This window comes from Copadichromis virginalis, linkage group LG6 (genome assembly GCF_057382275.1).
Source record: "Copadichromis virginalis isolate Kocher_CV1m ecotype Utaka linkage group LG6, C_Virginalis_male_GT1.1, whole genome shotgun sequence".
NCBI lineage: Eukaryota > Metazoa > Chordata > Actinopteri > Cichliformes > Cichlidae > Copadichromis > Copadichromis virginalis.
This window is the reverse complement of record NC_140623.1, coordinates 1,692,591-1,706,182: the sequence shown is the minus strand read 5'-3', so window position 1 is coordinate 1,706,182 and position 13,592 is coordinate 1,692,591. Positions and strand designations below refer to the sequence as shown.

At 43.9% G+C, this 13,592-nt stretch overlaps 1 long non-coding RNA gene across 2 annotated transcripts; it reads left to right on the top strand.

The window, feature by feature from the left end:
• Positions 1 to 5,177: 5,177 nt before the first annotated feature.
• LOC146706889 (uncharacterized) lies at positions 5,178 to 12,728 on the top strand. 2 transcript variants are annotated; one of them, XR_014920714.1, is made up of 3 exons: positions 5,178 to 5,783; positions 6,241 to 6,387; positions 12,440 to 12,728. It is a non-coding gene; the product is annotated as an uncharacterized LOC146706889 (long non-coding RNA). The 2 variants fall into 2 exon arrangements; XR_014920713.1 differs by having other exon boundaries at positions 5,178 to 5,868.
• Positions 12,729 to 13,592: the final 864 nt, after the last annotated feature.

The following is a 13,592-nucleotide window of genomic DNA, read 5'->3' as shown; positions in this document are numbered from 1 at the left end:
GATATAATCCACATAATGATCTAAAATAAGACATAGGACAGCAAACATGTGACCGTTGTGGTTTCAACACATTAATAAGACAGCTGTCAAAGTCTGTCCGAGCTTACTTCCTCTTTACCAGCCTGTAATATTTGAATATCCGGACATTCCCAACATGAAATTAAAACTTCTCATAAGCAAAAAAGAAAGTTCAACTTTGAGGCTGATGATCATTGCAGTAATGAAACTTTAAAAAAATAGAGTGCACTATCCACTTGACAGCTTCTTCTGTTTCCTGATCAGCAGATCAGGACTCAGAGATACTGCGACATGTAACTCTTCATTGACTTGAATTTAATGTGGTGTGCATAATACATGAGACATCTATAGTGGTGTGATGTGTTTGTGTTATTTCATTAATTCTTTAAAGTCATACAATGTGAATTATTTGTCCCAGACAGTGACAATGCACTGTCAGCACTGCTGCATAAATGCATTAGCACATACAATTATTATTATTTCTAATTAATAAATGCTCCGTCTCTACGCATTTTACTACTGCAATGGATTCCAAGTACTGACTTCAGGTTTCACTTATTATATGCCGCAACCAGAGAGCAGACAGACACTGTAATCCTGTGTAGGTGGCACTAAAAACAGAACAAGAGTTTCTTTCTTCTACTACTTTTTTACAAACTTACTAAACTGCACCCCCTCGTGGCAGACGCTGTGCTGTCCACGTCCAAATGTAGATTGAGAAAAAATAAAAAACAATTGTTGCTTCTACTAGCATTAACTGATTGTTGACCATTTGAATGTGAACAAACAAAAACCAAACAAAAGCTCTAACAGTGTTCAAAACAACTGTTTCAAAAATATTCAACATGCATAGAGCTGTGTATCACAACATCAGCTGTCCTCTTACATTTAACTCCAAATTTATCAGGTTTCTACTCCTGTTCAGCAGATTCAGAAACCACCCACGGTGCACGCAGAGTGCAGCAGTGAATTCTGACCAACGTCCAGTGAAGTGTCATTTTTAATGGATCAAGACAACATAGCAAAGAGAGACAATAAAATCTAAAACAAGTAACAGTTTTTTAATATGGATCCAGGACACTGACTGAGAACTTGATTTACTCAGTTTCTTGCAGAGACTGTTTGTGGAGAGGCTGGCCTAGTTTATTATTGTACCTACAATTTATAGACTTCTCCTGATTCAGAGGCAGATTGGCTATAACTACAGACAGGTAGTTAAAAATGAAGTCAGTGTGGAAATGCCTTAAAAGTGCATTCTAGCTGAAGGCCAACAGATGGTGATAGCTGTGCTCGTAAAAATGAAAAAACAACAACCCTGAAAGTCTTTTGGAGAACATGAGAAAGCAGCTCTGTTTCTAGACGTGTAAACACTTCCCTGCAGAGTTTATGTTCTCAGTCACTCATTTTGAATCCATTAAATAAAAAATTGGAGTCTTTTTTTTTTAACTTGGTCATACTATGTTTCGCTGTTTTTTTTCTCATTGACTGTACTGGCCTGTCAATCACACTCATCAGTGCATGACAAAGGTACTCTACGCGTGAAACTAATGAACTGAATAAAAACCTACTGCTGTGATCTGCTAAATAAAACAGACAAGAGTTAATCACCCGGTTATCTTTGGGAGTTTCAACCAAAACAGTTTTGGTCGAAACTGACAGTTTTGCTAATGCACTTAAATTCAAATGCAGATGGTGAAAAGAAATGCCCGTACCAGTGTCCCTTTGGTGTCTGCTTAATGTGTAACAAAGCAAATGACAGATATTCAAATTCAGTATGTCTTTAGTGATTTGACGTCTATCCTCAATAACCTGCAATCCTCTTCATATTATATAAGCTATTATGTGCTTATTTGTACAACAGAGTCAAACACCACTGAGCCGATTTCTCCTGTATGAAGTTGAAGTCTCTGGTTTTCTTTTGTGAGTCCCTGCTGCCAAAACTGACTCAAAGTGTTGCGAGGTCACCGTCTGTCAAAGATCACTATTTATTCACTCTCACATTCACACACTGGTGCAAGCAAACCACAGTTGTAGCCACAGCTGCCCTGGGGCAGACTGACAGAAGCGAGGCTGCCATATCACGCCATCGGCCCCTGTCGCCAACACCAGTAGGTGTTAGGTGTAGGGTGAAGTGTCTTGCCCAATTAAGGACACAACAGCCAAGACAGATAGAGCTGGGGATTGAACTGGCAACCTTCCGGTTACAAGATGAGCTTCCCAACTGAACACCAATGGCCCAATGTGTCCTCATCTGCCAGAGAGAAGTTGTGCTGTTAGCTTAATTGGTTGAAATTTAGTTTTCACTTTAATTGATTTCCTGCAGCTAAGTTGACAAAAAAATTGGGTTAAAAGTTGTCGGCATGATATTTAGGGCCAGATTCAGTGTATTCAATCATTCAATGCCATCAGGGCGACCATCCTGGGTGAAAACCTGACAGCGATGCAGGTGGATGTCTCTCTCGTGTCCTGGATTGTAGATATTTGACGGGAAGGCCACACTCAAAAAAATGAAATTGGGTGATTTTTACATGTACAAGAGTCAAACTTGTAATTTGAACTAAATAATTTAATGTTTCTATGGTGAACATAAGTAAATCATGTAGCATCAGCATGAAAATCAGCAACTTATTTTCTTCTTGTTGAGATGACATGATACAATCTAGTAAGAGTGGTTAGTTGCCTGGACTCACGAAATTCACAAGATCACATTAGATGTCAAACTGCAGGAAAATCGCTGGAGTTTTAAGAGGCAGATAACTACATCCACACCACATGTGTATGCTATTGCTATTTATTGTGGTTTAACCTGTCAGGGACAAAAACGTACAGAAAACTCTGCATCAAGCCTTGTAATCATAGCTTTCCTAGTTTTGCTAAGCCTGGATTGGCAGCTTGGTGGTGTGATGGTTAGTGCTGTTGCCTCACAGCAAGAAGGGCCCGCGTTCATATCTACAATCTGGCTGATTTGCAGTGTGTATTTAGAGTTAGGTTCATTGATGATTCTAAATTACCCATGAGTGTAATTTAGTGTAATTTAATGGTTGTTTGTCTCTAATGCCAAACGTGTTGATTTGACATGGTCAAAAATGGGTTACTGTACTTGGTTAAATCACGTGGAAAAAGGTGCCATGATTAAATTGTGTTCATCCAACAACATATTTTTTTGAGTGCACAATATGTGTTTCTTCAACACTGTGTCTGATCAGCAACACTATATGATTTATTTATTATATTTTATGTGGCGTGAATAAATAAAAGTATATTTACGGTGGCCCCTAGAGACAAAGCACGTACAAACTCCAAAACACGTACAAACTCCAAAACACGTAAAAACTCAAAACACGTGCACTGAAGCACCGCAGCAATTTCCTAATGTTGTAAACCTGCTCAACATTTGGCAATAAACCCCTTTCTGATTCTGATTCTGATTCTGAAAACACAACAGAAGTGCTCCAGGATGCTAGGTGCAGTGTTGAGCTTTTGTTACCTAGTGGCTACACAAGCCAGCAAGTACCAACGACCGGATTTGGTGTGTGGTAACAACAGGTAAATGAACTTTTTTTTTTAAATTATTTGAATATATATGAGTGCTTGTGTATAAATACACAAACAATACACATATGCTTTCAATTGTCTAATTTAAGTGATCTAGGCAGCTCTGTTTTGGAAGTTCAGTTCATGCTAGAAATGTGTTTTGGAGTTTGTACGTGCTTTGTCTCTAGGGGCCACCACATATATTTATATATAAACATATATAAATAAAACCACTTTTTTTTTACATTAGTAATTCCTTTTGTGCATAATTTTATATTATTGTTAATAATAAATTAATCAAAGCAACAAAACAACCTGAAGAGCCGGTTGGGAGCCGAAAGAGCCGGAAATCCCATCACTAACAGGAAGGGCCAGAGTCGGCTCTATTTTAACACCTGTCGGACAACGCTCAGGATTTTGTAGGAGTCTGTTGTGGCCAGTGCCGTCCTCTATGCTGTTGCATGCTGCAGCATCAGGTTGAGGGTGGCAGATACCAACAAACTCAATAACCATTAATACAATGTATTGTATTATTTTATTGGTACTTTAAGTAGACATTTACTGTTCCTATTGTCTGTGAGTAAATGTGTATTCTGATTCTGATTCAGTGACTGTCTGAAGACACATTTGCCTTCAAACAGCCACTGTAGGGGTTTACCAGTTAGCCTGATGATGTATTAGCAGAAATGCGCCCACGGGAGTGGGAAGTTCTTTGATCTAACATTGCACTTTTTCTTTTTTTTTTCAAAGGTGCGGTCTGTTCATTTCAACAACATCAGCGCAAAGTGCTGGCTCAGAATCATCGGATGAGGGAGCGAGTGAACAGACTGTAAGTGCAGCTTTCCCCCCTTTCTCACTCAGAACGGTGTGACTGTTGAGGTAAGTGAGAGGAGGTAACTGTTGCACCATATAAACCTGAAATCTGTAAAAGAGCAACAAACACTTTACTCTCCTCCCCTCTCCTACCTTCCCTGTATGCTCACGTGCCGTCTAGATCAGTTTAGTGTGGAAGAAGTGTTTGATAAGGATGGATAAATAAAAAAGGAAAGCTGAAAGAGGTAAAATAAACTAAAAAATAAATGCAACAAAATGTGTCAGACTACCCAATGTAGGAGAAATAAATAATATAAAGGCCTCGGATTCACGGGTGGTGACTGCTGTGAACACTAACCGGGGAGAAACACTGGAGGAAGAACAGCAGTCCCACCAACCGAGTGAGCAAGAGACGGAGAAAAGTGTAGTTTACGTGCAAATAACAAAAATCGATGGAGGCACATAAAGAAAGAATAGAGGAGGAAAATCAAGTAAACTTGATTAACCTCGTTTAAAAAAACTGTCTCAATATCAGTAATTAAATCTATGTATATGTGGCAGGATGAATGTTATCCCTCGGTCCAACCCACTTTCAGCCTGGCCCATTAGGGGGCGCTGGTATAAATAGTGGCCATTTGAGTGTCTCTGCATCGTTTGCCTGTGATCTCCTTTTTGGTCACCTGACTTCCTCGGTGTGGTAGAGATCGTTTGTGGGTTACTCCTCTAAAGTCTCCATCGCGGCTGGTCGTAGCTATAGAAGCCTCCTCTGAGCTATTCTGCTTACGTTCTGTGACCCGGCCTACTTGGTACGTAATCAACTTTTGTTACGCTCTCTGCCTTCTATTGTTCTTTTATAGTAATTATTTATTATGTTTCGCAGGAAGTGTGGACCTTAGTTTTGCGCCAAGCTACGCGAACTGAAGTGCTGCTGTTTTGCCTTGCTGTGCTTTTACCGTCTGTTCCCGTTGTGAGAATTCTTTCCCTGCTGCTGTCAGCTTTTACAGTGGACGTCGGCGTGGACAACGGCCATATGCATGCCGGTTATCGGAGTCAGCTGGCGTGCATATTGATTGACTGTTAACTTATCGTCGTGTGGACGGCAAGTTGGAGCAGTACGGCGATTCCGTTTGCTCCAGATTTTAGAGTTTTATCCAGATTGTATGTTGTTTTATTGCTTTTGATTTGTAGTTTGGATTTTTGTTACACCACTGGTGGGAGGCCCTTTTTCTAGCTGTAGATCACCAGTGTGGTCCTGCAGTTGGGTTATCCCCCGGTGCTACACATTAGTTTGTTGTAATATATTAAAATTTTCTTTGTTTCTTTTTATTCAGATGCGGAGTGCCGACGTGGAGGAGACTAGGGTGCCTTGGTGGTGGGATCCCTTGAGTGTACACACCTGCCTTGTTTAGTTTATTAGTGTGAGTGTGTGTGATAGTGTGTTGCACTTGTGTTTTGGTGTGTTTTCTTTCTTTAGTTGTGTGTGGCATCCCTGCCCCTCCACTGGTAAGCCTCAGCTCTGAATACCTTTTTAAGCATATTTGTACTTGAATATTTATGATTGTGCTTTTATATGGTGTTTTAAATAATTATTAATAAATTGTGAATTTGTTGATCATTGAACCTCGTCTCTGGACTGAGTATAGCGAACCTAAGTGCCTTTCTGGTGATTTAGTGTTACTTTCAGTATTCTCTGGGTGAAATTCCCAGGGTGGCGTTGTCTTTTTAAAACTGCAAAGAGTATTTACTTTATATCCCAACCTCGTCTCGCCACAAACTTGGCGTTGTCGACAGGATGTACTCTTTAAAACAGAGACGTGTGTTCTTCTTTTTTTGTTTGGTGTAACGTAAATTGTTTTTTTATATTATTTTGTACAGAATAAAGGCAAAGCAGCAGCTACTTTGGTGTGGGATTTCACAGCTGTGTTACAGAGATGGAGGAAGAGTTACAGGAACTCAGGGACTTGATCGCGCAGCTGAAAGCAGACAATGAGAGGCTGCGTCAGGAGAGGGCTGTTGGGTCAGGTACTAGTGCTACACCTTCTACTTCAACTGCATCATCTGTGAACCCCCCAACGGCTGGTGTCTCTGTAGCAGAGAGACTAGTTTTTGTGCCCCGTGACAGAAAATGCCCTATGTTTAGAGGAAAATCAGGTATAGGGTTGAATGAATGGTTGGAGGAATTAGAAGGTTGTGCTAGAGCACGTCATTTGTCTTTGGCTGATAAAGCATTTTTCCTGTTTGACCACCTAGAAGGAGAAGCACGTGAGGAGATTAAATATCGCTCTAGTGCAGAGAGGACTGATCCTGCTAAGATAATTACTATATTGCAAGAACTTTATGGCTGTTCAGAATCCTATGTAGCATTGCAGGAAGCTTTCTTCTCTAGAAAACAGCAGGAAAGTGAGACACTGCAAGAGTTTTCCCTCGCTCTCTTGGGTCTTATGGAGAAAGTTAAATCGAGTGCCCCCAATGGCATGCCCAATGCTGACGTTTTATTAAGAGATCAATTTGTTGAACAGGTCTTAGATAGTACCTTGCGGCGGGAGTTAAAGCAGCTAGTAAGGAGGCAGCCAACACTGACCTTGCTGGAGATTAGAGGGGAAGCTATTAGGTGGGAACGTGAAGGGTTGCCTAGTGGCGTTAGGCATAGAAGCAGTTCTGTCCCTTCTGTTTATGGCATTCAGTATGGGGTCCATAGCGGTCCCTCAGGAATAGCTCAGTCTACCCATTTGTCTGAGATGAGCGAGATGAAGGAATTGTTAAAGCGCCAGCAGGAGCAACTTAATCAGCTCACTCAGAGCATTGCTCGATTGCAGGGCCCCCATCGAATGCCTCGCTCAGGACGGGGCGACTCCATTATATGCCGTCGTTGTCAGCAACCTGGACATTTTGCTCGGGAGTGTGATGGGGAACGCGTTCCTCGTTCCCGGCCTCCTTCGCAGGCCCCTCTGCATAATCGCAGGCACTCTCCTTTAAATACGGCTTCGGAAAACTAGCACCCTCCGTATTGCCGAGCCACAGTTCGGGTGGGGTGTCTATTGGCTCAAGGGTTGTTTCTAATGGTCCAGAGGCAGTCTCGAAATTAATTTCATCCTGTCCTCATATAGATGTGGACATGGGCGGTATAAAAGTACCTTGTTTGGTTGATACAGGGTCCATGGTCTCTACCATTACTGAAAGTTTTTTCCGCCAGCATTTTGAGTCCTGGGGTCAAGAGCGTCTCCAAGCTTGTCATTGGTTGCAGCTTAAAGCGGCTAATGGGTTGTCCATTCCTTACCTTGGCTATATCGAGCTAAGTGTAGAGCTCTGTGACAAGTTTCTTCCACAGTGTGGCGTGTTGGTCGTTAAAGATCCTCCAGGTGCAGGACCTTCCACGGTTCCGGGTGTATTGGGGATGAATGTCATTCGGAAGTGTTACCACGAGCTTTTTGGGCAACACGGTGAAGCATTGTTTAGTTTGGGCTTTGTCACCGAGGCCCCTAAACCCCTTGTGCAGGCGCTGCAAAAGTGCCATGACGTTAGTATAAGAGCCCCACTGGATTTGTCTGGCCATGTGAGAGTGAGGGGTAAGCGAGCATGTTGCATTCCAGGTGGTGTAATGAAAGTAGTGGCCGCCACCTGTTCTGAGCAATATTCAGGTGCCACTGTGTTATTTGAACCTACTGATGTTAACTTGCCTGCTGGACTTTTAGCGTCCCCTGCATTGGTTCGAGTGGTTAGAGGTACTGCATATATACCAGTTGTTAATGTAGGGACCACGGCGGTCTTGCTTCACCCCAGGACCGTTATAGGGACCCTGGAAGATGTTCATGTGGTCAGTTTGCCCGCTGGTGTGACAGAAATACCCCCTAATGTAGCCACAATGGCATCTCACACCACCACTCCTACTGTGCAGGATCAGATGGAAGGGATTGATTTGTCTAAACTGTCAGCAGAGGAACAGGGACAGGTGAGGTCTCTCCTTAAGAAATACAGCTCTGTCTTTTCTGCTCATGACACTGATTTGGGTTGCACTAACTTGATCTCCCATGACATTCCAGTCTTAGACGATATCCCCGTGCGGCAGCGTTATAGGCGCATCCCCCCTTCAGAGTACGAGGTTGTGAAAGAGCATATTAACCAGTTGTTAGGGGCTGAGGTGATTAGAGAGAGTAGCAGCCCCTATGCTTCTCCCATTGTGCTCGTTAAGAAGGATGGCAGCCCGCGCATGTGTGTTGATTATCGGCAACTGAACAACAAGACAAGGAAAGATGCATTCCCCCTGCCGCGCATTGAAGAATCCTTAGATGCGCTGACTGGTGCCCGTTGGTTTTCCACCATGGATTTAGCAAGTGGCTATAATCAGGTCCCAGTTACAGAAGAGGATAGGCCCAAGACTGCCTTCTGTACTCCTTTCGGCCTATTTGAATGGAACCGAATGCCATTTGGGCTCTGTAATGCCCCTAGTACCTTCCAGAGACTAATGCAACGCCTTTTCGGTGATCAACAGTGCCAGTCTCTGCTTCTCTATCTTGATGACATTGTAATCTTTTCATCAACAGTATCGCAACATCTTGAGCGGCTGGATGTGGTGCTAGGTCGGCTTCAGCAGGAAGGTTTAAAAGCCAAGCTTGCCAAATGTGCCTTTTTCCAGCGGGAGGTTCGCTACTTAGGCCATGTCATCTCCGATCAAGGTGTTTCCACGGACCCTAGCAAGGTGGAAGTGGTGGCTAACTGGCAGCCTCCTAAGACTGTCTCGGAACTACGCTCCTTTCTTGGGTTTGCCAGCTATTATCGCCGTTTTGTAGAGGGTTTTGCCAAGTTGGCGGCACCTCTGCATAGACTGGTGGCAGAGTGGGGAGGCAGAAAATCAAAGAAGAGGTCAGAGCATGGTGTCGCGGAGAACTGGACTGCAGAGTGTGCTCAAAGTTTTGAGGCATTAAAGACTAAGCTGACAACAGCACCAGTGCTCGCTTATGCAGATTTCTCTTTGCCTTTTATTTTAGAAGTGGATGCCAGCCATGCCGGCCTAGGGGCAGTGCTTTCCCAGGAGCAGGGAGGTAAGGTGAGGCCAATAGCCTATGCCAGTCGGGGTTTGAGGCCCACTGAGCGCAATATGCTAAATTATAGCTCAATGAAGCTGGAGTTTTTGGCACTTAAGTGGGCCATGACTGAGAAATTTAGAGAGTACTTGTTGGGCCATAAGTGTATTGTTTACACCGACAACAATCCTCTTAGTCACTTGTCTTCCGCTAAACTTGGGGCTACTGAACAGCGCTGGGCAGCTCAGCTCGCTTCGTTTGACTTTGACTTAAAGTACAGGTCAGGAAGGAGTAATAAGAATGCAGACGCTTTATCCCGCCAGCATCCACCTGATCCTCAGGAGATTAAAGCCATGGTTCCTGGTACAGCCTTGCCTGGACCTCTTCAACAAGCCTTGCGGCTGGGACCAGCTGAGGTATCACAAGCTGCCATTACAGTTTTGCCCCATCTCACTACTCCTGATCTTCATACCCTCCAACAGGTCGACTCAGTGATAAAAGAGATCTTGGTGTTCTGGAGGCGGAAGCAGCGACCCAGCTTTGAGGAGCGGCAGCAGCTTGCTCCACCTGCTCTAGTGCTGCTACGACAATGGGATCGTCTGATTGAAAGGGAAGGAGTTCTGTATCGTCAGGTTCATCGCCCTGACGGTGCCGAGGTGATACTTCAGCTTTTGCTGCCTAGTGCACTGATTGAGCAGGTGTTGACTCATGTTCATCAGGACCATGGCCATCAAGGGGTGGAAAGGACCCTAGCGCTTCTCCGCTCACGGTGCTACTGGCCCGGTATGTCTGCTGAGGTAGCTCGTTGGTGTCAGAGATGTGAACGTTGCCAAATTGCAAAAGACACCCGACCAGCAGCTCAAAGTTTCATGGGACATTTGTTGGCTTCTCGACCAAATGAAATCTTGGCCATTGATTACACCTTGCTCGAACCTTCCCGAAATGGGCTGGAGAACGTTTTGGTGATGACTGATGTTTTCAGCAAGTATACATTGGCTGTCCCCACTCGTGACCAATGTGCTGCTACAGTGGCCCAGGTTCTCGTGACTGAGTGGTTTTCAAAGTTTGGTGTACCAGCGCGTATCCATTCCGATCAGGGTCGTAACTTTGAAAGCTCCCTGATCCAGCAGCTCTGCAGGTTTTATGGTATCGAGAAGTCCCACACTACTCCTTATCATCCGGCTGGAAATGGTCAGTGTGAACGTTTTAATAGGACTTTGCACAATTTGTTGCGGACCCTGCCAGTATCCAGAAAAAGAGACTGGAATGTATGTTTGCCCCAGTTACTCTACTGTTATAATACCACTCCCCATCAGGCTACTGGGGAAACCCCATTCTTATTGATGTTTGGGCAAGAACCCAGGTTGCCAGTGGACTTTCTGTTGGGCAGAGTACCGGACCCCATCAGTGGAGATGTGCACGAGTGGATTCAGGAGCATCAAGCCCGGCTACAGGTTGTACATGAAGGAGCCAAGGAACGATTGCAATTGGCTGCCGACCGCAGAAAGAGGCACCATGATAAAAAGGTGAAAGAGGCACCATTGAACAATGGCCAGTTGGTGTTCCTGCGTGATCTGAGTGGAAGAGGGAGATGTAAAATCCAAGATCGATGGAAACCCGTGGTATATAGAATCCTGAAGGCACCTAAAGGAGGTGGGGCAGTATATACCATTGCACCTGCAGATGATCCCAGCAGTGTGAAGCATGTTCATCGTACCTTGTTGAAGGCTGTGGTAACGGCAGCTACACCATCAGAAGGGCCTGCTCCAAGCAGTAGCTCACATGGCCCAGAAATATCCTCCCCAGAACCAGGACATGACTCATCACGTGACAGTGACCTGTTATTCCTGAGCATAGGAGCTCCTCAAGTAAATGTTTCACCATCTTACAGCCCAGTGGCAGTGATTCCAAGTAGCCCTGAGTTGTTGCTTCCACCAGAAGACCGAACTTCCGATGTTCCAGCCACTTGTACAGTTACGCCGAGTGTAGCACCAGTTCCATCTAGCTCTATTCCTGCTCCCTCTACGAGTTCTGATACAAGAAATGTGGTGGTGCGAAAAACAACCCGGTCCACAGCTGGCCAGCATTCAAACATCCATCGTCTCCCAAGACCAACAGGGGAGGTGGCACAAGGGGCTGCTAACTCTATTTCTGAGCCTAGGGTACATGCTGTCTCTGCATTTTTTAGGCCTTGGGACTAATCTGGGTGTCTTTGTAATCTGGGTGTCTTTGTCTTTTCATCGTCGGGGCGACGATGCAAGAAGGAGGGGTAGAATGTGGCAGGATGAATGTTATCCCTCGGTCCAACCCACTTTCAGCCTGGCCCATTAGGGGGCGCTGGTATAAATAGTGGCCATTTGAGTGTCTCTGCATCGTTTGCCTGTGATCTCCTTTTTGGTCACCTGACTTCCTCGGTGTGGTAGAGATCGTTTGTGGGTTACTCCTCTAAAGTCTCCATCGCGGCTGGTCGTAGCTATAGAAGCCTCCTCTGAGCTATTCTGCTTACGTTCTGTGACCCGGCCTACTTGGTACGTAATCAACTTTTGTTACGCTCTCTGCCTTCTATTGTTCTTTTATAGTAATTATTTATTATGTTTCGCAGGAAGTGTGGACCTTAGTTTTGCGCCAAGCTACGCGAACTGAAGTGCTGCTGTTTTGCCTTGCTGTGCTTTTACCGTCTGTTCCCGTTGTGAGAATTCTTTCCCTGCTGCTGTCAGCTTTTACAGTGGACGTCGGCGTGGACAACGGCCATATGCATGCCGGTTATCGGAGTCAGCTGGCGTGCATATTGATTGACTGTTAACTTATCGTCGTGTGGACGGCAAGTTGGAGCAGTACGGCGATTCCGTTTGCTCCAGATTTTAGAGTTTTATCCAGATTGTATGTTGTTTTATTGCTTTTGATTTGTAGTTTGGATTTTTGTTACACCACTGGTGGGAGGCCCTTTTTCTAGCTGTAGATCACCAGTGTGGTCCTGCAGTTGGGTTATCCCCCGGTGCTACACATTAGTTTGTTGTAATATATTAAAATTTTCTTTGTTTCTTTTTATTCAGATGCGGAGTGCCGACGTGGAGGAGACTAGGGTGCCTTGGTGGTGGGATCCCTTGAGTGTACACACCTGCCTTGTTTAGTTTATTAGTGTGAGTGTGTGTGATAGTGTGTTGCACTTGTGTTTTGGTGTGTTTTCTTTCTTTAGTTGTGTGTGGCATCCCTGCCCCTCCACTGGTAAGCCTCAGCTCTGAATACCTTTTTAAGCATATTTGTACTTGAATATTTATGATTGTGCTTTTATATGGTGTTTTAAATAATTATTAATAAATTGTGAATTTGTTGATCATTGAACCTCGTCTCTGGACTGAGTATAGCGAACCTAAGTGCCTTTCTGGTGATTTAGTGTTACTTTCAGTATTCTCTGGGTGAAATTCCCAGGGTGGCGTTGTCTTTTTAAAACTGCAAAGAGTATTTACTTTATATCCCAACCTCGTCTCGCCACATATAGAATTATATTTATTTTATTTTTATTATTAATTTTTGTTTATTTATTAAAATGGACTGATCACGGCGGGCCGTTTTTTAAATCGCAGTCCAGACATGACCGTTACTGAGCCGTGTTCGTAAATATCGCTGCAGGCTGTGTGAAACTGAAGCTGCATGAACGGATTAGAGTCGTTATTATATATCTGAAGGCTGTGGCATGAAGCAAAACAGTTTTATTAAAAAAAATTAAGAAGAAGAAAAGGAAATGACATGAAAATCGCTCTGCGTGCTCACTGGTGAGACACTTGAGGTTTGTGCCGATCTCCGTGCACAAATGCAACTAAAAACCTGAAACACGCTTCAGTTCTGCTCAATAAAAGTCTCTGTGTTATTACTGAGGAGCAGAAAGCGCTCAGCTCTGCGTGAGGACTGAGCGAACAGAGAAAGCCACGTTTCAGCCGTGAACTCTCAGCTCTGAGACATCCACCCGTCACAGTTACTCTACACTTAGACTGACATTTCCCCGTCTCCTCAAACACTCTATATACCCTTACTTACTTCTAGTTACCCTTACTCATTTCTCTTTTTTAAATTGCATTTTTAGAAAAAAATTCTCATATAATTTTTTTAAGTAAGAATTTTTTTTTGCCTTTTATTTTTGTTAATCCCTTCACCATTTGAATTATTTATTGATTAATCAATCATTATTTATTATTCCTCTTTTACTGT